This window comes from Sorex araneus, chromosome 5 (genome assembly GCF_027595985.1).
Source record: "Sorex araneus isolate mSorAra2 chromosome 5, mSorAra2.pri, whole genome shotgun sequence".
NCBI lineage: Eukaryota > Metazoa > Chordata > Mammalia > Eulipotyphla > Soricidae > Sorex > Sorex araneus.
In genome coordinates, this window is record NC_073306.1 from 69650128 (window position 1) to 69675292 (window position 25165).

At 36.4% G+C, this 25165-nt stretch overlaps 1 protein-coding gene and 1 long non-coding RNA gene across 4 annotated transcripts in view; one reads left to right on the top strand and one right to left on the bottom strand.

The window, feature by feature from the left end:
* Nucleotides 1-25165, bottom strand: part of LOC129404842 (uncharacterized) — a 198985-nt gene that overhangs the window by 167667 nt on the left and 6153 nt on the right. For all 3 annotated transcript variants that reach the window (XR_008630184.1, XR_008630183.1, XR_008630182.1), the window contains exon 2: nucleotides 21548-21650. This is a non-coding gene — a long non-coding RNA (uncharacterized LOC129404842). The remainder of the gene's footprint in view (nucleotides 1-21547; nucleotides 21651-25165) is intronic.
* The window catches only part of ADGRL2 (adhesion G protein-coupled receptor L2), a 569912-nt gene continuing 568229 nt past the window's right edge, over nucleotides 23483-25165 (top strand). Inside the window, exon 1 of the mRNA XM_055138189.1 lies at nucleotides 23483-23578. The gene's annotated coding sequence lies outside the window, so the exon portion shown is untranslated. The remainder of the gene's footprint in view (nucleotides 23579-25165) is intronic.

Below are 25165 nucleotides of genomic sequence, written 5' to 3' on the forward strand. Positions count from 1 at the left end.
GAAAATAAGTGTTAATTTGAAGTCTGAGACCACATAGCTCAGTATGCTTCTATAATTGTCTGATGTCCTTTAGGAACTTGTGGCTAATTACAAAGAAAAAAGGGTGGGAGGGGGCTCCAGAGCAATCTTAATCTGTTTTCTGTTTAAATAGCACAAATCTAGTAGGTTTCAATGCCTCAAAATTGAATGAATTTTCTTTCTTTTTCCTGAAAAAAGTCCTATTCTTTACCATAAAAGATGACAAGTCCAAGGTCAAATTCAAAGGTAATCTAATGACATGTCTACCTATTCTTCTATATAAATTAAATAAAGTAGACGCAAGCTCTTGTATAAAGGATCTAATAGAATAAAATTAATAAGCAGGAAACCATTTTATTTAGCTTAGAGTATGTGGTCTTGGTTTCAGAGGAAGCCAGAAGTTCATGGTATATAGTAAGGTGGTGATTGAACTGTTTTTATTTGACTCCATAATGCTTTCTCTCACTGAATAATTGTGAATTACCATGTCACAAATTTATTCATGATTGAGTTTTAGGAGTATAATGTTTGAGCGCCAATCCCTTTCCCAGTGTCCTCTCCCCTCTACCAATCAAGGTCTCCAGATTTCCCCATATTACACCTCTATAAAAGACACTTTCTATTTTTTTTCCTTTTTCCTTTTAGGCAGTATCTCACAGTGTTTTTTTTGTTTGTTTGTTTTTGTTTCTTTGGTTTTGATTTTTGTACTATACACCAAAAAACCCTCAAGGAATTTCTTTCTATTTTATCATTTTATATTCACATTATAATACATCCACAACCTCACCATGATTTCTTCTGCAATACTCTGCAAAAATTCATTTTTCTTTATGGTGTCTATGCCACACACACATGTGCATATATATGTATATTATGTACATATATGTGTGTGCATATATATGTGTGTTATATATCTATATGTGCATATATGTGTGTTGTGTACATATATGTGTGTACATGCTATATTATATTATTGTACATTATATTATATTGCACAAAAATATATTATATATTCATATATGCAATATCATGCAATATAAACATATAAAAACATAAATATAGCACATGCTTGTGCCTGTGAGATAGTACAGACTGCAGGGGTTAAAGCACTTCCCTTATATGCAGCAGACCCTGATTCAACCCGTGATACTGCATATGGTTCTCTGAGCAGAGTCGGGAGTAAGCTCTGAGCACTGCCATGTCTGGCTCAAAACAGACAGATATATACATAAATAGATAGAAATCAAGACATATATTTCAAGATATATATACATGTTATGTATATCAATGTTTAACAGTCATGAATTTACTGAATTAATCTGGTTAGAGTCCTAATTTTAATAAAAATCAGTCCTCTTTTTTCAAAATTTAGCTACTATTGTTTGGGATTTAAGATTCTACAGCAAGTCACCATTTTCCAGAAACTTGCAGAATTTGCAAAGTCAGTCATGAAATGCTACATGTGCTATATATACAAGCACTTTGAGCTTGTGAAAGGAAATAATGCTCCCATATTGCATCTATTGCTGTTTTGATCTATATCAAAATTTATAATATTTTATTCATCAACCTTTTCTTAAAAAATTCAAAATTATAGACCTGTATATTATAGCAGCAAAGTGTATCTGTTGTAGAGATAAACTTTTAAAAATAAAGAAAATTTAAATTATATATTAGATCCAGGAGATAGAACAGCAGTTAGGGTGCAATGTTAGACATATGGATCCAATTTCCAGCACTACATGATACTCCAAGCATCACAGGGTAACTCTGGAAATACCCAGCACTGCTGGGTGACTCAAGTTTTCCCCAAACCAAAAGGCCTGAGCAGCTTTGTGCCCCAAAATCTTGAATAGTACGGCCAGCCCAGTAGGCAGAAAATTACAGGTGGGGTGCCTGGGCCTCTTTGCACTGATTGGGAATCCCCCAAACAGTTAAAAATTAAAATGCATATTTATGTTAAGTCATGCAAATAGTAATTTTATTTTTTAATATGACGACAAAAATAGTTTGTTATGTTATCCATGTAAGTCACTGTCTCAGATGCTGTTTGTATTGCGTTAATCTTTTTAGTCACCTTGTGCAATATGTTCTATTAAACATATGTTCTATTAAACATATTGATATAAAAATTATCAATTTTTATAATGCAGAAACCTAAGTTTGGAGGATAAAGTAATTTGGCCTACATCATATGACCAAACAAGGCAACCGAGCCCCAAATCTTCATCCTTTATTAAAGTTTACTTCAAATTTGCCGTTCCTTGTCAACCAAATGCTGCATTCCAAGCACTATGTTTTTCGATGACTGTAGATGCAAAAAGATACGGAGGTGTGCCTCTCTTCCTATCTTTCATACTTGGAAATAAAGGGTGTTTGTCCAGTCCATAGATCTTGTCAAGGAAGAGAACTTCCCAGCCCTTTCATTTCAACGGTGCTTCTGTCTCTTCCTCTCACAGCTCTCCTCTGAGACCGCAGCATGTCCTTTATTCTATGCTGTATGTCTTTCCCTTTTCCTCTCTATTTTATACCTTTTTATTTATCTCTGTCACTGTCATCCCGTTGCTCATCGATTTGTTCAAGCGGGCACCAGTAACGTCTCTCATTGAGAGACTTATTGTTACTGTTTTTGGCATATCCAATACCCATGGGTAGCTTGCCATGTAGGCGCGATACTCTTGGTAGCTTGCCCGGCTCTCCGAGAGGGGCGGAGGAATCAAACACGGGTCGGCCGCGTGAAAGGCGAAAGCCCAACCGCTGTGCTATCGCTCCAGCCCTGGCTTTGTTCTGGATAAGTTTTCTGTCCTGCATTGTCCAAGAGTACTTTATGTACTCTTAAATCTGTTAGTTGGATTTAAGCTTTTGAGTTTTATTTTCAACATGTTTTATTGTGGCACTTTTCCAAACATTCTACGTCACCTTTTATAACTGGTTTGTCCTGCAGACTTGGCTTTTAATTGCAGCAATCGCATGTCAGCCACTCTGACTGATAATTTCAATATCTGAAGTCTGAAGACTTGTCCCTCCTGAATGATGGTTCTCCTGGTCCTCACTCAAAGTACTCTTTTTCCTTGTATATTAAGTTATAGGGATTTCTTGAGACCAAGCATAAAGGTGTCTTTTCCAGAGAGAGAATCTGCTCATTTATGCCAGATACCTAGAGGTATTTATTGAAACTATCACAGATCAAGGTCACTGTGAACTAGCTCTAAACCATCAAGTAGTGCAGTATATAAGCTTCATATCTGTAAAAATATTAGCAACAACTTCTCTGGACATGTGGTTTCCTTCTCCTTTTCTTTTTTGTTTTGTAGAAGGTGCACCCAAAGTTCCTTAGGGTTCTCTCTTTCTCTCACATGCTCTATATTCACTAAATCAAAACTCACTAAAATCCCCTAGGAACTGAGAATGGAAAGGGAGAGACATGGTTACTATTGATTCCTTTGTCTTTTGATGATTGGGGACTTAGTGATCTATTTTTGTAGCACATTCTTTCACACTAGCTGAGTTGAAGATCCTTAAAGGATCCACCAAAATGATGCCTAATTTTACCAGAAGCAAACTTACAGGTTCTGCATCAGTAATCTAGAACTTTATTTTAATTTTGTCCTATACACAATACTGTCTTATCACATCTTAAATGCTTCTAAGAAAAAGCTTTAAATTCAGTTTTTGATCTCATCAAGGATTCTCTCAATAATGTAAACATCATCAAACCATTCAATATTCAGTAATGTGACCCATATTGAAAAGAAAGACTCTGAATATAATAGACAAGGTCTTTGCCTTGGTAAAGATTGTACTTCAGGCAGATAATTATATACAAAAGAAGCAACAAGAAAAAGTTGTGCTGGATTCTCTGGAACATTGTATTCTATATGCTGTAGCTGTTCCCTTCTATCTTCTATTCCAGGATTTCACCTTACTCTGCTCCATAACAACAGAAGAGGGAAATTCTGAATTTGTATTCTGAAATCATTCAGAAGAGTTCTGTCTTTATCCATTATAATGTGCTTGCCTATAATATTTTCTGAGTATGAATAAAGAATGTTGCAGCTAGAAAGCATTTGAAAGCTCACTGGTTTGTTTGTCTAAGAAGGTAAAATAGTTCTGAAACTGTAAAAGGTATTCACATTTATGGTAACAAATTGTTGGCAATGAAAGAACTGTAAACAAACTTCAGAATTATGGCAATTAATTTCTACATAGAGCATTATCTAAACCTTAGCCACTGTCAGAACATATAGGTCTTATATAAAAGGTGAAACACATACATACATACATTTCCCTCTTCTGTTGTTATGGAGCAGTGTAAGGTGAACAACAAAATAACAGAATATACATAAATACACTTTTGATATTTTAAATATGAATGATTCATCTACATGGGGAGAAGTTCAAGGAGTTTGATAGATATGATCTCAAAAGTAAGCATTTTGTTTTGGGGCCACACCCTTCTGTTCTCAGGGTTTACTCCTGATTCAACACTCAGGTATTACTCCTGGAAGAACATGGGGGACCATATGGGGTGATGGAGATCAAACCCAGGTCTGCCACATGCAAGGCAAGTGCCCCACCCACTGTACTATCACTCTGGCCTAATACTTTGTTTTGCTCATTTCAACATACTGTATACTCTCTCAGATTTTTTTCTTTTTCTATACAGCAGATTTGAGTGTATTTTCTACACAAAGGGAATTAAAATATGCTCCACAATGCAACTTGATGTTTTCTCTAAACGGATCTTGGGACGTTTTTCTATGTCAGTACATACTGATCTATCATTTGTCAGTATTTTGAAGGATTTTGTTATGTGAATTTGGCATAATATACTTAACCAGTCTACTGTGGCTATGTTTTCATAATGGTTCCCAAATTGTTTTCCTCCTACAAAGATGCAGTCACAAACATCCTTTGTATCATCAGTTCTGAATAGATGTGGGAGCTGCTTTGGCAGCTGCTGTGTCATGTAATTTCTCAATCAAGAGATAATTCAAGTACAAATACTCATAAAATTTTTTGACACTTAACAGAGATCTTCATGCTAAAATTGTTTGGTAACTACTGAGTTAGAAATTCATTTCTAGCTTCAGTTTAGCATATGTTGTTTTGAAGTATAACAGGCAATCAAGTTTGTTAACAAATGAGATAAATGAATACCCTTATCTGTGATTCACAAAAATTGATTCATTGATGCAGCAAAGTCCTTGTTTGAACACTTATTCTATGCTGAGGACACACACAAAAAGGACATGGTCCTGTGCTTGTAGCACTTGTGGTAGAAACAGTCCATGTTAACATAAATTTCAATACAATGCAGTGAGTGCTATCATAGAAGAACTGATCTGTGATTCTGCTATTTTAATGCAAACACTGAAACTGCGAACTAGAACCACTGCTCTCTCTACCAATGTATGCAGTCATTCTTCAGGCATTTTCAGTAACTGTTCAATGCTTTATACAGAAGGAAAAAGCAAACGAAAGCCCTACAAAACAGAGAGTCTGGCAAACAAGCTTCAGTTTTCATGAACTTTGCAATCATTTCCTATCTGTGGCTCACATAATTTTTTCTCTAAAGGAAAGATTTATCTTTCTACTATTACTTCATAGCTAGTCTTCTGCTCCTTTATTTATCTTTATGTGCCCTTCAGATGCAGCTGAGGTTTATCCTGGAAGAAGTTTGTCTTTGCTAAATTCACCCTAACACTTAACAATTTAGCCACTTATTTTTCACTCTTTAGCCATTCCTATGCCACACTGAGTACTATTTTAGTGTCTTTCCACTAATCACAGAAGCTTGCTGTTTAGATTCCTTTTCTGGAAAAGAAAAATAGAGACTATGTAGGAGCAAGTGTTCTACTATGGTCAGTGAGACCCTGAAATCACTTAAATAATAATAATAATAAAATATTATGAATAATAACAATTAAATATTTATCACTGCGATAAATATCACTGTAGCACTGTCGTCCCATTTTTCATCAATTTGCTTGAGCGGGCAACAGTAATGTCACCATTGTGAGACTTGTTGTTACTGTTTTTGGCATATCAAATACACCACGGGTAGCTTGCCAGGCTCTGCGGTTTGGGCAAAATACTCTCAGTAGCTTGTTCGGCTTTCCAAGAGGGATGGAGAAATCAAATTCGGTCAGCCGCGTGCAAGGCAATTGTCCTACTTATTGTGCTGTAAATACTTTACCTATTTTACTAAGCATGGTATATATGTATCATTTAATTTCCATAACAGTCAATATTTCTAATATACTCAGGAATAAAAAGAAAGTTAACACAAAAAAAATCACTTGACCTGCAAACTACAGAGGTGATGCAGTTTGCAGTTTTCAAGTCTATCTAATTCCATGAACATCTTTTGCATCCACTACAAGATACTACCTACATAGTTAAAGGTTGTTTTCAAAACAAGATTATATTGACATCTCTAAACCATGAATAAAATCTCCAAGTACATGCCACTCTTCTTTCATCAACCCTCCCTGCCCACAGGTTTAAAAAGTGATGTCTTCAGGACCCAAGAAGAAGCTTTCTGCCTTTCAATGAATAATATTTTTTTAAGGAAGATTTTGAATATATTTAAGTTATTTAAGTGTTATACCTACCTTCCCACATAACTTTGCAGCCTTAGGGTCTTTATGGATTCTAAGTCTCATCTATTTTTACCAGTTTCTACTAAATTATACTGGAGGAGCAAGCTAATGCTAACAAAGAAGCTAGCTTGACAGATAAAGCCCCAAGGAAGCAAAAAAAAAAATTATCTATATTAGAGTAGTATTAGTCTAATCCCACATCCCAAAATGCCATACTTGGATTAACCAATCTCTTTTAGATAAGCAGGATATAAATTAGCAATGGAAGACTTGGCCCACCTCTCAGCTGGAAGCATATTATTAAGAGACCATGCCCAATAGTATTAGGGAGATATGTGTTTGACTACAATCTTGAAATCCAGTGGAAAAGAGTGCCAACTGGCACAGTTCCTTTTTCATTAGTTCAGCCTCTCTTGCTTATATAACATAGTGACGTAGAACCATTCTCATTTCAAAAATCAGTCATATAGTATAAACCATATCTATCACTGAGCTAGAAAATGTTTTGCAAAATCTTCCTCTCATATAATCCATTTCATCTTATTGATTCACAGTGTTTCTGAGAACAGAGAAGTGTAACTTTTGGTGCCTCATCCAACCAAATCACACTTCAATAAAATTGCTTTCCTCTTTCATTGTTTGTACATATTTTTTTGATTGTCTGATAACATCTGCACATGGGAGTGTAAATTTCAACATTGTTGATATTTCCAAATAGTTATAAGTTCCAGCTGTTAGTTCTTTCTTTCCAATGGAGAGCTAACTTTATAAAGGAAAGAGGAAGAAAGAATATATACACTTAAGAGTTCCCTAGTCCCTCATTACAGAGGAGATAAATTGTATGGTAAAAATCATATTAGTAATTACATTTTTAGAAAATCAGAAATTCTCAACAAGTGATGTTTAAATATTCACAGTTGGCTTTTTATTTAGGGGGTGGGTGTAATTACCACCTGGGTATGCACAAAATTCAAATAAAGCACAAAATTCAATGCCAAACAAAATCATTTGTGCATTTGTAGAATTTCATGAAAGGTATTCTTTTAAAATTCAAAAAAATATATAAAATAAGCTTCTATTATTTCAACAGCTAACCAGTTCCTATTCCTGTTGCTCTCTAAATGAAATCTATGCCAGCTTAAATTTTGTCACTAAAAGTATCTACAAATTGCTTCTTTTTTTTTAGTTTTTGGAAAATTTGTATGGTTTAATTTAGCAGTGATGAACAAACACCAATGAAAGCTCTGTGATTCAAGAGGAAAGAAGATGCTGTTATTCATTTCTGTCATATAACATTCTTATGCAAACACCTACCCAAAGTTTAGCATTGCTGAGAGCAATACTAAAGATGCATAAATGTAATAAAGAATGCTTCTACATCATATAGCAGATCTATATTAGGTAACCTATTAAAAACCGGATATCTTTCAGGTTCTATACAAGCATCCTGATCATTTTGCACAGATGATTATATGATAAGAGTACTTGATTTCTCAGATTTTTTTCATTTGTTTAGGCTATATCTAGCTGTGCCCAGAACATACTTGTGGCTGTGTGTTCTGGGATCACTCCTGTCAGGCTCCAGGGCCATATTGGATGCCAAGGATCAAACCAAGATTTGCCCCGTGCAAGGCAGGCACCCTACTAGCTCTATTATCTTTCCAGATGCTACAAATCTTTGCTTAATTTTTTGGCCACACCTGACAATGTTCAGGGCTTACTCCTGATTCTGCATTCAGTGATCTTTCCTGGCAAGCTCAAAGAACCATATGGGATGGTAGAAACAGAACTCAGACCAATTGTATGTGAGGCAAACACCCTACTAACTGTACTATCGCTCAGGCTCTGCATTTTTTTTTTTAAATCAGTAATTGTCTTAGACATTCTGAAGTAGTTAAGCAGCATTATTCTATCTGCTGGAAATGACTTTGTATTTGTGGATTTTCTAGTTATGACACTAAAACCCACACAATTGTGTCCCATTTTAAGTTTTAAATTGAAACTAACCCAAAAAGTATATTATGCTGAAATCTCTAAAATCTTCTTCCCCTAGAACATATCACTTACTTACTTTGTCACAGAGAAGAAATATTATGATAATCAGGTTTTCTTTTTCAGAGGATTGAAAACAATAGTTGTCTTTTTTTGCAGGTGCCAAAATACTAAACTATACAGATATAAATTGGCAATGAAATAGTTAATTAGATGGCACAATTTCTCTCAAGACAGGTAGCCAAATTAGCCTACCTTTTTTTCTCAAATAAAATCCAGCATCTTTTCTTGCCCAAAGGAAAAGATAGCCATCTCTCAATACCACAGGTTTACGATAGATCCTTGCTGTTTTCCTTAGTCTGATGCTTTTCCCATTGACGGTGTCACCCACAAACAGACTATACAGTGGCTTTGGGAAATTGAGGTCAGGAGAGAATATACCACTCCACCTGCCAGGATCCCCAGTATGTTATTTCACCTGCTGGGTACAGAAACTTCTCTCTAGAGTTCAACAAAGAAGGTGCTTCCTTGATTAATCACATACGTGTTCCTACACCCAGGGGTCACTGGGTGATAAATTCTTGATATATAGCAAGAGAATCCTCCTTAAAAAGGTGACATTACTGTTGTCATCAACGCTCCTAGTGTGCACTGTTCTAACCAAAGGTTCTAACCACAGTAGCTTTTAAAATAATATTATAGAAAGGGACTCACTCAAATCTGCAAAATTGCTGTGGGGGGAAAAATGTTTAACTTTTTTAAAACTCTACATAGTCCTCTGAAACAAAATGATAACTCATGTTTTAGTCCCTTTTTAATTCAGTCTTGCTTTCCTACTTCCATAGATTTCTCTGGTTAATTTTTCTGTGTTTAGTACTTGTGAAAACCATGAAATGGCATTGTCCACAAAGAATTGTTACAGTCACATAATTTTTCCACATGCCCCCAGTTTGTAACCAGTCTTTATGTGACTCATCACTATCATCCCCAGTCAAGTGAGAAGCCAGGGACATCTAGTTTTATATTTGGCAAACATTGAACACAGCCTAGTCTATGCTGGACAACATGCTAGATTCCAGAGGTTAAAGAATGAACAAGGAGAAGTACTTCTTACATTTATGGTGTCTTCATTGGAAAAAAGAAGTAGTTTTCCAGCAATAATTTTTGAATGTGAAATTTTAAAATATGGCAGGAATAATTTAGAATGATTGTCTCCATTGAGAGTAGATCTAAGCTACAAATTTTAATTCAGTCAGAAAATTCCTGGAAGATACCCCTGATGGTATCTTGTTGGTAATAGGCAATACATTCCAGAGTAGCAATCATTAAAATTAAAGAGTCTAGAAATCCAGAAGATGGGCCAATGACTAAAGGTACTTTCTTGGCAAGTGCAATATCAGAAGATTAAGCACAGTTCTGCCTACATGACCTGAGGTAATCTTGGAGGCTGTGCTGTTAGGGGTCTCCTACAGGTCCAGAGATGGTTCCGTGGAGAGAAGTACGCAGGGCAAGCATGAGACTGAGCTTAATCCTCAGTGCCAGCCATATGCTAAGAAGATTCTAACCATGGTCAGGGATCCCCAGTAAAGAGTAAAATTTATAGAATTTGCCTGGCCTTTTCCTTTTTGGGAATACCACTCTCAGTTCTCATATTCCAAATTGTATTACTACAAAACATCAATGAACAGTACTCTAGGAAAGAAAAAGTGAGTTTAAAAAAGTCTCCAGGTGGGGAAAAACATTTCCATACATGTTTGCAGTTCATTCGGGCTTTTTCATTATTTATTTTACTGTCTTTCCTATGATGACATGTTGCAGACAGATATACTCAGTATCTTTCTTTTAATGAGAATAAGTTATAGTTCCTTATTTGATAGCTGGATGTTTAGGAATCATTTCTTACCTATTAGCTCATTCTACATTAAAGCTCATGAATTTGTGGCCCTTGAATTTAATATGTATACATATATAAACACACACATAGAATATATATACCCTGAAAATATACATATATATACAACAGAAAAATAACTTGTTTCTACTAGCTCAATTATGTTTCCTTTAAAATGATTTTTTAAATGTTTTGTTATAGATAGTTCTTATGGCAATTAAGTGAGAATATATTATAACAAGCATTGACATGGTGCTTAGTATGTCTCAGACATTGTTCCAAGACCTTTCCAAATATTGACTCATTAAACCCTTCACAGACCTATAATGAACTGTTAACACATTTTACAAATGATCTAGCCAAGGTCTTTCAACTAATAAGAGGAAATACTCAAACTCAAAGTGCTGTACATGTGACTACATTTAGAAACTCTGCATATGTGTAGAAGACACTGAACAAAAATACATGAAATGCTATGCACATTTAAAAATAATAATTACTTGGGGCTGGAGAGATAGTACAGTGGGCAAGAGGTTGACCCAGGCTCAATCTTCAGCACTCCATATTGCTCCCTGAGCACTCCAACGAGTGGCCCCTGAGCAAAAAGCCAGGACTAAGCACCACCAGGTATGGCCAAATAATAATAATAATGATATGACTATTATATCTTTCTCTCTGTAGATCCATATTTTGATGAGTAGTAATTTAACATTCTCAAAACTATTATTCTTTTCTAGGTGGAGAATTAGATGACATCTTCCTTCATTCCTTTTACTCTTCATTAAATTTCTCTTAGTTATCCATCAGAATTATCATTCTTCTTTCTTTGTGAATTCTCATTAATTCTCTCAAAATCAGATAGGTGACATCTCCTTATTTTATTTAATTTTAAAAATCAAACTAAGATTACTACAAATACTTACAGCCTTGCATAATGTCTGATTTGAATATGAGAATGTTTTCTAGCAAATTCTAAAGCCATGTTTACATTCTAAACAATTTTCAGGAATCACTCATGAGATTTCAAAACTTGGACTAACCATTCATATATCCTCAACACTGTTAGTTCATTGCCAGAGTACATAGATTATACTGAATTGTGTGATGGTTCAGTAACAAACCTAAAAGCATAGGCAAGTATTTTCTGAGGAATGCAAGAGAGCGCACTCCAAGTGAGATACTGTCATTTTTTCAATACCCTCTACAAGAAAACTGGGAGGCTGAAGTTATCTTTGGACATTTACAATGACTTAAGTTAAAATTAGATAATCTGTTTTATGTAAGAGAAGACCTGGATTCATATCTATTTCTATGTATTTTAAAGACTATTAGAATACAGAAATGTCTCATTTCACACTTTAAACAAAATACCATATATTCTCAAAAATAAAAAGGCAATATTTCATGTGTTTTTTTGTAACTTTCCAAAAAGCTTTAAAAATGAAGTCAAGTAGGCAATCACTCCCCCAAAAGCAAGCAAACAGAACTTATTGTGGAATTATGGTTATGGCATGTATGGAACTTGTTTTTATAAATAACACTTTTATATCATTTTCTTTTAAAATCCAATAAAATGTTATATATTCTCCTGAAAAGTTACCAAATTTTAGTCCTCTTTAAAGCAATTATAATTAACCTGAGGTTTCAGACATATACTTAATCTATTAGTAGAAAAATTTCTCATCTCAACTGTAATTATCTTGCTGAAGTTTGAGATGAAACTGAAAATTCTTTACCTAAGCATTAAACAATTTTGAACATTGTTCACTTTGCCTGAGAACAAAATTTACTCTTTGCTGCAGAAGGAAAAATTTAGACTCAGGAGAAAAATGGCTTCTGTTAGTTTTTATATCATGGAATCTGTTCATTTTTATATCATGGAATTTTATCAGTGAAACCCACAGACTCTCTGTGTTAAGGGCTTCACCTTAAAATATCCACATTTCAAATGCATTTTAGGTTTAAGAGTGTTTTCACAATAAGGTGTAAACTGAATGTTATCTTTGCATTGTTTTTGGTTGACTTGGGTTTTTGTTTGTTTGCCTTTTGATCCTTCACCTGGAGGGACTACCCAGGACCAAACTAGCAGCAATCTTGAGCAGAGAAGGGAGGCCAATTTTGCTAAAATAGGCTCTTTCTTCGTAGTAATGCGTGATCACACAGGAAGTACTTTGGGAGTCTTATACCCAGGGGATATTCCAAGCTAGCTTTCTGCTCTCAGGAAGACCAGGTACTAACATCTAGATCAAAGAAAAGTGGACAGGAGTCTATTCTCGGGGCTGTTGTTCAAATAGTACGCGTGGCTTCTTTCACTCTTACTCTCAAGGTTTGAATACAATGAAATTTCAATGATTCCTATCGATATTTCTGTTAATTAAAAATAACAAACGACATTGTTGTCTGAGAGGAGTTATGCTCTCCGTGGTGGATGCCACCAGAGCCTTGAAATCACTGACTTTAGGGAAAGCAGAGTACTGCTCCCCAATCAGCAACATCTGTGATATGAAAAGGAAACTCTAGAGGTTAAAACCAATTTAAGCTTGTCAGTCTCTAGGCAAATACCGCAGAATCTTCAGAAAGGGCTTGTGATGAGGGAGTGTTGAATAGAAATAAGTTCAATCAACCTTCCAGTTTGGATCATTGGAAACACCAGAATTATTTTTATGCATTTATTATTATTTTTCCTTTGTTTTTTTTTTTGGAGTTATGTTTGGTATGGGCTCTTGTTCCTTCCATTTTTGGTGTCACTTGAAGAAATCTGCATTTCTGTGTGATGTATTTTCTCCCCGCTCAAGAAATAGTCACAGAAGAAAAGTTCATTGCTACCATCTGTCCTTGGTTTAGGAGCGCTTTGATTAATAAGGACCACCCTATTGTTCATTTGTTTGACATGTGGAAATATCTGTAATCTATTCCTGGTGAGAGAGATTTCAGCAAGGACCTGGTTTGACTTTCAAACCCACATTGCCAATGAAAACCAGCCTCCCGAATCTGGAGGTCAGTGGGGAACAAGCAAAGGTGTTTTAATCTCTCCTCATTCCCTCCACAAACACCAACACCTGTTAAAAGTGAGGTTGAAACGATCCCGTTGGAATGGCAGGACAGAGACCCACTTCCATCCTGAAACTCTGATGTATGGCGTATAATGAGAGCTAGAGACTGCCCACTGCTACACATCATTATCATTCAGATCATGAAAGAAAATGAAATGGTTCAAGCAGATAACAGCTGTTTTTATTCTGCTTTTCAAAGATTCTCTTAAACAACCTGATCTCATTGCTTTTATTTAAGGGTGAACACCCAATTGTAAACATAGGAGAGATGCATTCTCATGATGTCAGTAATAAAAGCATGTATAAAGCAGCATGTGTATTCTGGAAAGCTAACTAACCATTAAAGCCAAGAAACATAGTCTGGCACAAATCTTATTATGTGTCCAAGAGAACTTTATGGTATGCACATAAGAAAATGTAATGAAACAGCAGGAGGGAGTAGAGAAGGGAGGGGTAGGAACCAGAGGGTGGGGGTGCAGTTTTATATCTGTGAGATGTTAGCAAAATTAGAGAAAGGCAAGGCTGCCAAGATCATCTGAGAAAGGGGTTAGCATAGCAAGTAGAAATGAAAGCAATTTGGTTTCTGTTTCACTACATATTGTGTTACAGAATCACCTCTTTGCATTTTTATCTGTTTTAGACAATGAGGCTGTTACACAAGACACACACAGGAAAGGGAAGAGACCCAGTCTTCCTTTTATCAGGAGTTCAGATCTCATTTGGGGTGATGTACATCTATTGTCTTTGTAATTGCTGTGATCATTATCATAAGCATTCTGTGCAGCTTGCTTGAGGAATTGAGCAATACACATTGCTCATCAGAATTTTGTAAAAATAAAATTGTATGCCAGGGAATTTTTAATGCAAACCAATCTAATCGATATTTGTCACAATTTTTCATTTTTGTGAAAGTAAGCAATCTCTCCCCAGATGCACTGTAATATGGCCATGCTCATTTTCAATTGTTTCTTTTTTTCTTACTTCAGGATAATAGGGAGCATCCATTATGAAATGGGTCAGACACATGAGGTATAGTAAAGACAAATCATTTTTTCACTGTACTTGATATTAAAAATCTTTGCATCTGAGGAAGGCACATGTATATATGTATCTGCACACTTATATGCTCAAGGTTTATGATTCACATACATTATAACATTCAGCCACAAAATAAGTTCAACAAGGAGTTTAAAATTAGGCATTTGCCATTTATGGCCTTAGATTTGTTTTTAAAAAAATGTATAAGGCTTTGAAATGAGAGTTCCATAGATCTGCTGCTAAAAACCATGTTAATTTGTGCATATAATACAATGCTTCCCAAGGGTATGCAATTTTACAAAGGCAAATTAATCTCTTACCTGCCCCATGCTCAAACAATAATGTCTCTGAAAATTGAACAATACAAACTTATAAATATGAGATTGTTTTAGATAGCTTTGCCAAAGGGAAACTATATAGTTTGGAGTACTAAATTATAGCTATATTTTTGCTTTTAGATGTTCATTTGTTTGTTTGGAAAAGCCAATGAAATGAAGTTAAAGCATCTTAAACAACTATTTGATTTTATATTTCTTTGCATTAAGTAAGAATTGTTGTCAAGGTATAGACTCTTGTGAAATAGCATTTCCAATGGTTTGGACTGAAGTTCAGGTTAAATTGAAAGAAAATTTTGATCAGTATGAAAATACCAATTCCATGGTCTTATGTTAAAACACACACATACACAGGCAGTCATGTCTAATAATTATTATTCTCTAACATTCAGTGTATTTTCATTTCATCTTTTTTTTTTTTTTTTTTTTTTGCTTTTTGGGTCACCCTCGGCAGTGCTCAGGGGTAACTCCTGACTCTATACTCAAGAATTACTCCCGATGGGGGCTGGAGCAATAGCACAGCTGATAGGGCATTTGCCTTGCACGAGGCCGACCCAGGTTGGAATCCCAGCATCCCATATGGTCCCCTGAGCACTGCCAGCAGTAATTCCTGAGTGAAGAGCCTGGAGTAACCCCTGTGCATTGCTGGGTGTGACCCAAAAAGCAAAAAAAAAAAAAAAAAAAGAATTACTCAGACCATATGGGATGCTGGGTATTGAACCCAGGTCGGCCGTGTGCAAGGCAAATGCCCTACCCACTGTGCTATTGCTCCGGCCCCTTCACTTCATCTTTGTTTCCCAAGTTTAATTTATTTTAATTCTTAACTTCTGTTTTTATTTGTTCCTACACAACACTTGGATAAGGCAATTCTCATGCTCACTGATATAAAATACAAGTAGAAACAATAGTATAAACAGTACAAATAAAGGGAAAATATAAAAATACACCACCCACCCACATCCACAGAGCGACACAGAACACATATACACTTCACTGTGGATTGGGAGTTCTAAATATCTGATAAAGAAATGGTTTTAACACAGCAAAGATAAATAATTTGGATCTACAAACCAATTCTGAAACACAAGAGCTATATAGGTTAGCTAGACAGGGTCAACAAAGGATACAGCTCTGATATTCAGAGAATCATTTCTATTTATGGCATATTATATAGTTGCATGGCTATGAAACATGAATTTGAATGCCAACAGAATAACAAATTTGAAGGCTTAGCGCCAAGTGACTTTAAACATCTGTGAAGTGAAAATATCTATGTACCAAGACTCCTTACTATGTTAAAATAATTACTGTTGCTGATCTTGTCTTACTTTAATAAAGTGTGATTTCTTCTGATGTGGGCACATATACTTAAAGGTGAGTGAAATGACATTAATCAAATTACAAAAGGATGCCCGTCTTCCTTCCTTCCTTCCTTCCTTCCTTCCTTCCTTCCTTCCTTCCTTCCTTCCTTCCTTCCTTCCTTCCTTCCTTCCTTCCTTCCTTCCTTCCTTCCTTCCTTCCTTCCTAAATTCACACAAGCGGGGCCAGAGTGATAGTACAGAGGTTAGGAGCTTGCCTTGCATGCGACTAACCCATGTTACACCCCTAGAACTATATATGATCCTCCAACCCCCACCAGGAGCGATCCCAAGTGCAGAACCAAGAGTAAACCCAGAGCACTGCTGGGTTTGTGTAGCCCAACCCCCACCCAACTCCCAGCCCCCAAATCCATGCAAATAAAATCACAATTTCTTAACATCTCAAAGAAAGAAACCTGCGATTTGTTACTGAGAAAGGATAAATTTCACCTTCCAACTTCTCCGGGATTCTTAGTAAACCAAAATCAAGTCAGCAGAGACACTTTGAAAACCTGCCCCTCTGCCCTCCTTCTTTGGTATATTAATGACTACAAGATGTTGAGTGCACATTTAGCAGTAAGAAGAACCTGCTTCCCAAAGGGGATTAAAAAAAAAAAATAGGAACAGATTTTGAGAAGCAGTACCAGCAGGCAGGACTTAAAACTCTGAATGTCCACTCATTCCACAGTTTCGGAATAAAGCCTAGGCTAGTCAGGGTGAACATTTCTTTCATTCTGACTTATACAACATGACCTTGTTTCCCATCGATTTGGTTTTCTTTCTTTGGAATTCATTGTACAGTGATAACAATTAGCATTCTGGTATTCTGGTATTGCTTTCTTTTTCCTGGCAATAAAATGTTTTAGTTGTCAGCTTTACCAAAAAAAGAAAAAAAAAAGTCAAGAATCAGCAAGAAGGGGGAAAAATTTGTATTTGATCCATACATTGAGTTTAAGATTCTTCTTAAGGGTAGAAGAAAAATGTCTCACTTTCAAATTGCTCAGCCCAGGTGCCGTTCTTTTCTCGTTTATGTTTCTTTCAATTGTCTCACTTTTCCTCTAGACATCCATGATGCAGATTAGCATAGGCCCCCAAGCCCCAGGCATCAAAGGAATTAGGTCAGACCCAGAAGAAATCAGGTTGCAGGCAAGGAAAAAAATTTAATAAAATAGAAGCTCTGCTAGCCTGGAACTTCCATACTCCTCCAGGCAGACTAAGGAACCCTAGCCTTAGATATAACTATATTAAATAATTGGAATGGGGGTGGGGTTTCGAAGACCAGGGGTGGGGTGGGATGAAGGAGAAAGCAGAAATGATATTTGAGAATTGACTCAAATATTAGCAAGGTTATGATAAAATGAATTTATTTAAAACTCGTCTATATATGTTTGAGTTGACTGGGTTCTCAGCCATAAAACAACACTTATAATTAAAAATAATTTCAGAACAGATCTATTGAAATGTCTGTTTTCCTATAACGGATTTTTTAAAGGACCATCTTTTATTTGTATTCCACTGAGAGCAGTGAGTTTCATAGCATATATTATGTATCTACAGGAAATTCACTTCTATATTGGCATGTTTAACACTTATTTACTCATATAGCATTAAATTATTTCTTTTGGGTTACTCTAAGGACAAAAAAATGGATATTTTATTAGAAAATAGCTATGCTTAGTTCTCCAGATGACCATTTTAGTTGCCATTATTACTGTCCCCAAAATGAATGGAAGAGTAATTCGAATTCAACCTATCACATTATCCAAGGGCATTCTATGAATAGCTGCAACCCAAAGCAAGTTCTGGCAAAGATGCAAAGGCAGCCTATCAAAGTCAGCAATAACATTCAAGAGTGTTTTCCAGAGTTAGCGAATGCAGATGAGAATATTTATATGTGATTTCTAAAACTATAGAAAGTATTTTAGGAAAGATACTATTCACAATCCTTAGATTAGCCCATTATGTATTTTCTAAGCATTTTAAAGGATTTTTTTTTGGGGGGAATGAAATAAATCTTTGAGTGATGTTAGTCAAATTTATACATATCATTCTACTTAATCTTCTCAGACGGCCAATGAGAGAGATACTAATGGCATTTCTGTCCCCAAATATGATGAGAATTTAAAGCTCCAGAACACATGCATTAGGCAGTTTTGTTCAAGGTCTCAGGGAGCAGAGATAAGAACTCAGTGCAAGTAAATGAACTTAGAGCAGTTTCTTCATCTTGCAGAAAGCAGTTCTAAGTTTTAGGAAAACTTGAATGTCTTTGACATTTTGTTTTGTTTTGGGGACTGTAGCACTGTTGTCCCATTGTTCATCGATTTGCTCCAGCAGGAACCAGTAACGTCTCCATTGTGAGACTTCTTGTTACTGTTTTTGGCATATCGAATACGCCACGGGTAGCTTGCCAGGCTCTGCCATGCAGGTGGGATACTCTCAGTAACTTGCTGGGCTCTCTGAGAGGGACGAAAGAATTGAACCCGGGTTGGCCACATGCAAGGCAAACACCCTACCCGCTGTGCTATCACTCCAGCCCTTGTTTGGGGGAGTCCTATGAGGAAATGCTCAAGACTTACTCCTGACAGGGCTAAGGGGACTATATGTGGTTCTGAGGATCGAATTTAGGTGGTCTACCTGCAAGACAAGCACCCTACCTATGTACTATCTCTCCAGGCCCCACATTCAAATGTCTTTGATTTCTCACAGCAGTAAATCCTTGCACTGGGGGGGTGTAGGGGGGCGCTGAGAGATAGTACAGCAGGTATGGCTCTTTCCTCGCACATGGCTAACTCGGGTTCAATGCCCAATACCATACAGGCTCCCAGAGAGCACCACCAAAAGTGATCCCATAGCAGAAGCCAGGAGTAAACTGTGAGCATAACCCTCTGTGCCCACCAAACCAAACCAAAAAGTCCTAGAATTTGATAGCTCTCAAATACCCTTTCAAACGTTAATCATTGTTTTCTCGTCATTATTATTATCAATAAAGGAAAAAACATTTTGTTGGTTTTGGGGACCTCATCTGGTGGTACTCAGGGCTTTCTCTTGGCTCTCTAATCAGGGATTGTTATAGACAGGGCATGGGGGACCATAAGAGACGCCTAAAATCAGAATCTGGACCATCTCTGTGTAAAGCAAGTGCCTCATCCACTGTGTTATCTCTCTGACCAAACCAACAAGAAAATTTTAATAAATAAATTTCCTAGCTAATATACACAGAAATCAATTCCTGACATTGTTTTTTTTTTGTATAGACTAATTTAATACTGGCTTTAAAATACTTTACACCAAGTTGAATAAAAAAGAGAAATTGAATTAGAAAGAAGTTGAGTAATTTGCCCTAGCTTATCATGTAATAGTGTGTGTGTGAGAAAAAGAGAAAGAGAGAGAGAGAGAGAGAGAGAGAGAGAGAGAGAAAGAGAGAGGGAGGGAGAGAGAGAGAAAGAGAGAGAGAGAGATTTATAGGGGGGGCCAGAGAGGTAGTTCAAAGCCCCAGAGCTCATAACTAGCATGTGAGAAATGTCAGAGGTGGTTCAGGTTTGTTTTGTTTGCTTGTTTGTTTGTGTCTACAGTCTACGTGGTGGTATTGTGTCACTGAGTCACTCCTGGCAGGATTCAGGGCACCATATGTGAAGCCAACGTTCAAACCCAGTGAGCTGCATGCAAGGGAAGCTCCGTACTTGCTGTATTCTCTCTTAGGAGGTCCAGGTTGGACTCCCCAGTACCTCATGATCTTCGAGAACTACTAGAAATAATTCATAAACAGTGAGCCAAGAATAGTCTCTCAGCCCTGCCCACTTATCTACCCACACCCCCAGCTGAAAAAAGATGGTTAGAGACCTAGAGATGTGGCACTGTGTTAGAGCATCTGCCTTGCAAGAGTGGAGTCAGGAATCCTTCCCTATCACTGGTCAACATCCCTGAGTGCAATCTCAGTAGTATTGGAATCCAGGGTGCCACACAAGTGATGTCTGTCATACTGTAAGTGTGTTTGAGCACCATAACCAAGTGTGCAACATTTAAACATCAAGACAACAGCAAAGGGAGAAAGGAAAAACTGAAATTGATGAATTCATTTTAAAAGGAGAGGTAAGCCAGGATTTAGATCTATTAACCTATATTGCCTCCCCAGTTCATTATTCAGTGAATCATTATACCATGCTGTGTATAAAGGAGTGGAGTTTTGTTAAATGATTATGTTTTGAATAAAAACAAATTCTGCTACTAAGGATACATTCTGCATATGCATGTCTTTTCCCTGGAAACATTCCTCTTCACCAACTATCTTATTCTCTTATTTTAAAGTTTGGCTGCAATATTAACCTTTCCAGATACACCGAAATTATTAACAAGCCCTTGTATCTCCACAAAGCAGTTCTTTCATAATATCTATCATACTGTGAAGTACTGACATACATAACTTCCTTTCCAACTACACTCTTAGGTCCCTGAGGGATGATATTCCATCTTAATTTTTTCCCTATGTCTTAATATCATTAGTAAAAATAATTGTCACAGAGCAAGCACACAAAACAGGTTTGGTTTAAGAATTAATAAAAGAAGGAAATGATGTATGGATACACTATGAGGATGCTATAAATGATTGAATGAAGACTGGCCTTGGATGGATAGAAAAAATTATAAAGTATATATATATATTTTTAACATGTATGAGTCTATTATATCGGCCAGGTTTAAATAGGCAGAGTTTCTTCTAGGATACATAAAACAGATATATTATAAAGAATTATTTTCTACCTCATTGTGAAATACCATTTTGTTTCTATTTCTTTATTTTAATAACCATTAATATGGTTCAATAAGCTAGTGATAAATGTTTTAAGTGTTCTCTGTTTTTCAGTTATGTCCATGTCAAAGCTTAAACATTTGATTTTAGACTTTTGGTCTCTGGATTCCTTTAGATGGAGGAGCAGACTGAGACCCTCTGCTTTCCTCCATTTGCCTCACAGGTGCTACTTGAAGATTTGGCCTCTGCTACCCCTCTTAGACTTAACAATAAAACAGCACGAAGTCCTAAACCTAATGCCAAGTGTGAATCTTCTCCTTCAGAATAAATCTATGATCCTGATTCTAACAAGGAGCAGACCACAAATTTGAATATTGTGCTACTCCAAGTGTCAGATTATATCTACCTACCTCTCAGAAGAAAGACTTTCTTATTAATTATAGCACTCTAAGAAAACACTCATTTTGCCTTAAAAAAATACATGGAAAATGCATGCTCTCACGGTACTACCTTTATGATACGGCTTATGAATGCAGTATCCTCTTCTGAATGCAGGATTGGAGGGATAGTACAGGGGTTGAGGTACTTGCCAACTTTGATCCCCGAAAACTACCTGCAAATAGAAAGCCAAGAGAGCCCTTCAGCATTGCTGAGTGTGGCCTCAACTCTCCCCCCTCCAATTTAAATGGATAAATTTTAGTGTACTTATCGGTGAGACCTTTTTCTATAAATAATTTGTTTTGTTTTTATAACAAGAAGAGAATTAACCATTAGTCAAATCTTAAGACTATAAATGCCAGAGCGATGGGTACAGTGGACAAGGCCTTGCACATACCATATGCCAGATGCAATGTATGGTTCTCTGAGCATACCCACTAGTTCTGATCCAAACCTTCACCCTACCCCCCAAAATAGACTATAAACTCAAGGAAAGATTGGTGGTTTTTTTTTTTTTTTTTTTTTTTGCTTCTTAGGTCACACCCAACAATGCTCAGGGGTTATTCCTGGCTTTGCACTCAGGGCGGTGCTCAGGGACCATGTGTGATGCTGGGAATTGAACCACATCAGCCGAGTACAAGGAAAATGCCCTACCTGCTATATTATTGATCCAGCCTCCAAAAGATAGATTCTTAAAATACAAAATTCACTTATTTTTGTTAAAAAAGGAGAATATATTAGATTTCCATTTTCACTATGAGGCAGCTTATAACATTTTATATGATACAATGTTTTCCTGTGATGGTAAATTTTATCCATTAATTATTTCATCAGGTATTTATATAAAGCCCATTGTTTATCAGGTACTAAGATATATTATTACTCCCATTAAGACTGGAGTGATAGCACAGTGGATAGGGTGTTTGTCTTGCACGTGGCTGACCTGGGTTCAATTCCTCCATTCCTCTCAGAGAGTCCAGCAAGCTACCAAGAGTATCCCGCCCACATGGCAGAGCCTGGCAAGCTACCGATGGCATATTCAATATGCCAAAAACAGTGATAACAAGTCTCACAATGAAGACATTACTGGTGCCTGCTCAAGCAAATTGATGAGCAACAGGATGACAGTGATATATATGTAATATATTTTCTGATTTGTGGCTAGTTTGTATTTTACTGTGATTTTACCCCCAGTAGCCTAATGTTTATGATGACACAAATTCACCTTGAAATCTCCAAAGAAAATGTTAGTGAGGGGAAAATAGGCACATGTGAGGATATATGTATATTTTAAAAATATAATAGCAGCTCCTCAACTAATATAATGTTGAGCTACTAAAGATTCTGAGTTAACAAAAGAACATATAAATTTAAAATGTTCTTTGTTACTACTAAGTACCATGAAGAATGGCTATGATCTTACTATCTTCTGCTTTACATACATTTAAAAATATGCCTTTTTTTTCTTCTTTTACTGTTGCCTATTCAGTCAATACTTGTTTCTAAAATTTAGATACTACCACACTGGGTGGTGGGAGAGCATGTTGTGTAATATGTTTATTATTTGTGTTTAATATACTCATATGCCTAATTAAATATCCATAGGTACATTATATAATATAAATGTTATATGTATAAACTATCTCTATTGCAGTTGTGTGTCAAAACCTACCTAGGATTCAATCAGTGAGACAGGAATATAGAGCTTCTAGTCACTGATTTCAAGACCAATTGATCAATATATAAAATTTATCCTAACTTTTATAGGCACCAACATAATTCTTTAAAACAATGAAAAGTTACAAGTTCAAAAAATATTTGAGATTATCAAGTATTCTTTATCTGGCTCGTTCCGTGCTGCCTTATATTCTTTCTGGGACCCATGGATGTTCCTTAAATATACTTTACCTTTCTTTCCACAGTTCCAGGGTAGAAAGAGTCCCTTTAACTCCTGAAGACAGTAAATCACAGTTTGTGCGGTGGTTCTCAGAAGACACTTAAAGGACTGAATTGGATGCTCTACATAGCACCCCTGCCAAAAGAGTTCGGAAATGACTTCCAGCTTCCCACAGTAATAAAATGGCACTGTTTGGCATCTTTAAGGTAATAAAAGTGAATTTTTTCCATTCTACTAAATGAGAAGAGAGGCCTGGTTGTTTGAAAAACTGATTAAAATTCATGTGTTTTCTTAGAATTATAGAGCATGATATGAGTATACTCATATGTGAACCTCTGAGCATTAATACACCCTCGTCCTGAGGGAAACAGGATGTGCTCCTGGGTGGGTGGAAGGGAGACTGGGGAGGCCCATCAAGGTGCCAGGAATACTCAGGCCATGATTCAATAGGTGGCACTCTTCCCTCTGTGTCAGTGGGGAATAAATTCCAAGTGTGCTCTTTGGAGGATATTATTTTGCTTGAAGGAAACGATTTGAGGATTCATAAGTGTTTCTGGCATTGTTAAACAGCTGCTGAATTTAATCGCAGGCTCCAGTTGTATTCTCGTGATGAAAATAGCTCTAAAAAGCAGGTTTTGTTTCTTTAAGAAAGGCTTGTGTAAAGCACTATCTTCACTTGTATGCGAGACATTTTAAAATTCAGTTTCACTCTCCTCACCATTTCAAAGGAAAATCTTTTGTCATTCCTATTTGACTCATAGGGTTAAGAGGAAGTTTGATCATCTTCTATTTCCCACCTGATTATTCATAAGACACCTGCATCTCTGTGATTTCTTCTAGACTACACAATGCTACCAAGTGACAACAAACATTTTGCAAAGTGAGAACACCTTTCACAAAAGGCATCTGAGCATTAGAAGCTTGTCAGCCAAAGGCAGAGGATATAGCTTTCTATCCTTATTTCAGCCCTACCTTAGTAGAAATTATAATTGCTTTAACTGGAAAAGAGAAGATTGATACTTTTTACATATAGTCCAACCCACATTTATCTTTGTTTGTATGCTGCAATTAGAAGGCTATTACAAACAAATTAGTAGCATCATGATAGACTTTTTAATGACTTACTGATTTCAATTATTGCCAAATACCTTCATCTACCTATCACATTCTTAATTAAGAGATATCAGTGTGTGTTTGTATGCATGTGTGTGTGTCTGTGTGTAAACTCTTTGTTAAAATTATGCAATAGTGGTCTCAGTAGTTAAGGACTAGCCATCAATTAAATGGACAAAAGTATTAAAGTGGTTAAATACATCTTTACAAAGGTTGTAGCATGTTGGGATGGAAAAATAAACAGTGAGTAGGGCGCTTGCTTTGCTCACTGCTAACCTGGGTTCAATACCATGAAACTCCTTATGGTCCCCGGAGCACCACCAAGAGTGATCCCTGAGTACAGAGCCAGGAGTAAACTCTGAGCACCTCCGGATATGTCCCTCTTTCCCGCTCCCAAAAGAAGCAGGATGTAGACGCACCCATGGAACAATAGTAGGGAAGAAGGTGTTCCCAACTAAGATATGATAAGAGGAAGAGGAAATATTAGTGCTGTTCTTAATGATGTGCTGTAAACAATTGAATACATGTTTATTAAACCTCTGACAGCTCACTTCAACAAAGAATTAGATGTAAATATGCTGCCTTTTGTTCACAATTGCTCCCAAGGAGTGTGACCTGAATCTGATCTCCAGACTTCAGTGGATAGCCAGTTACATTAAAAAGAGACAGTTTCCTTCTAG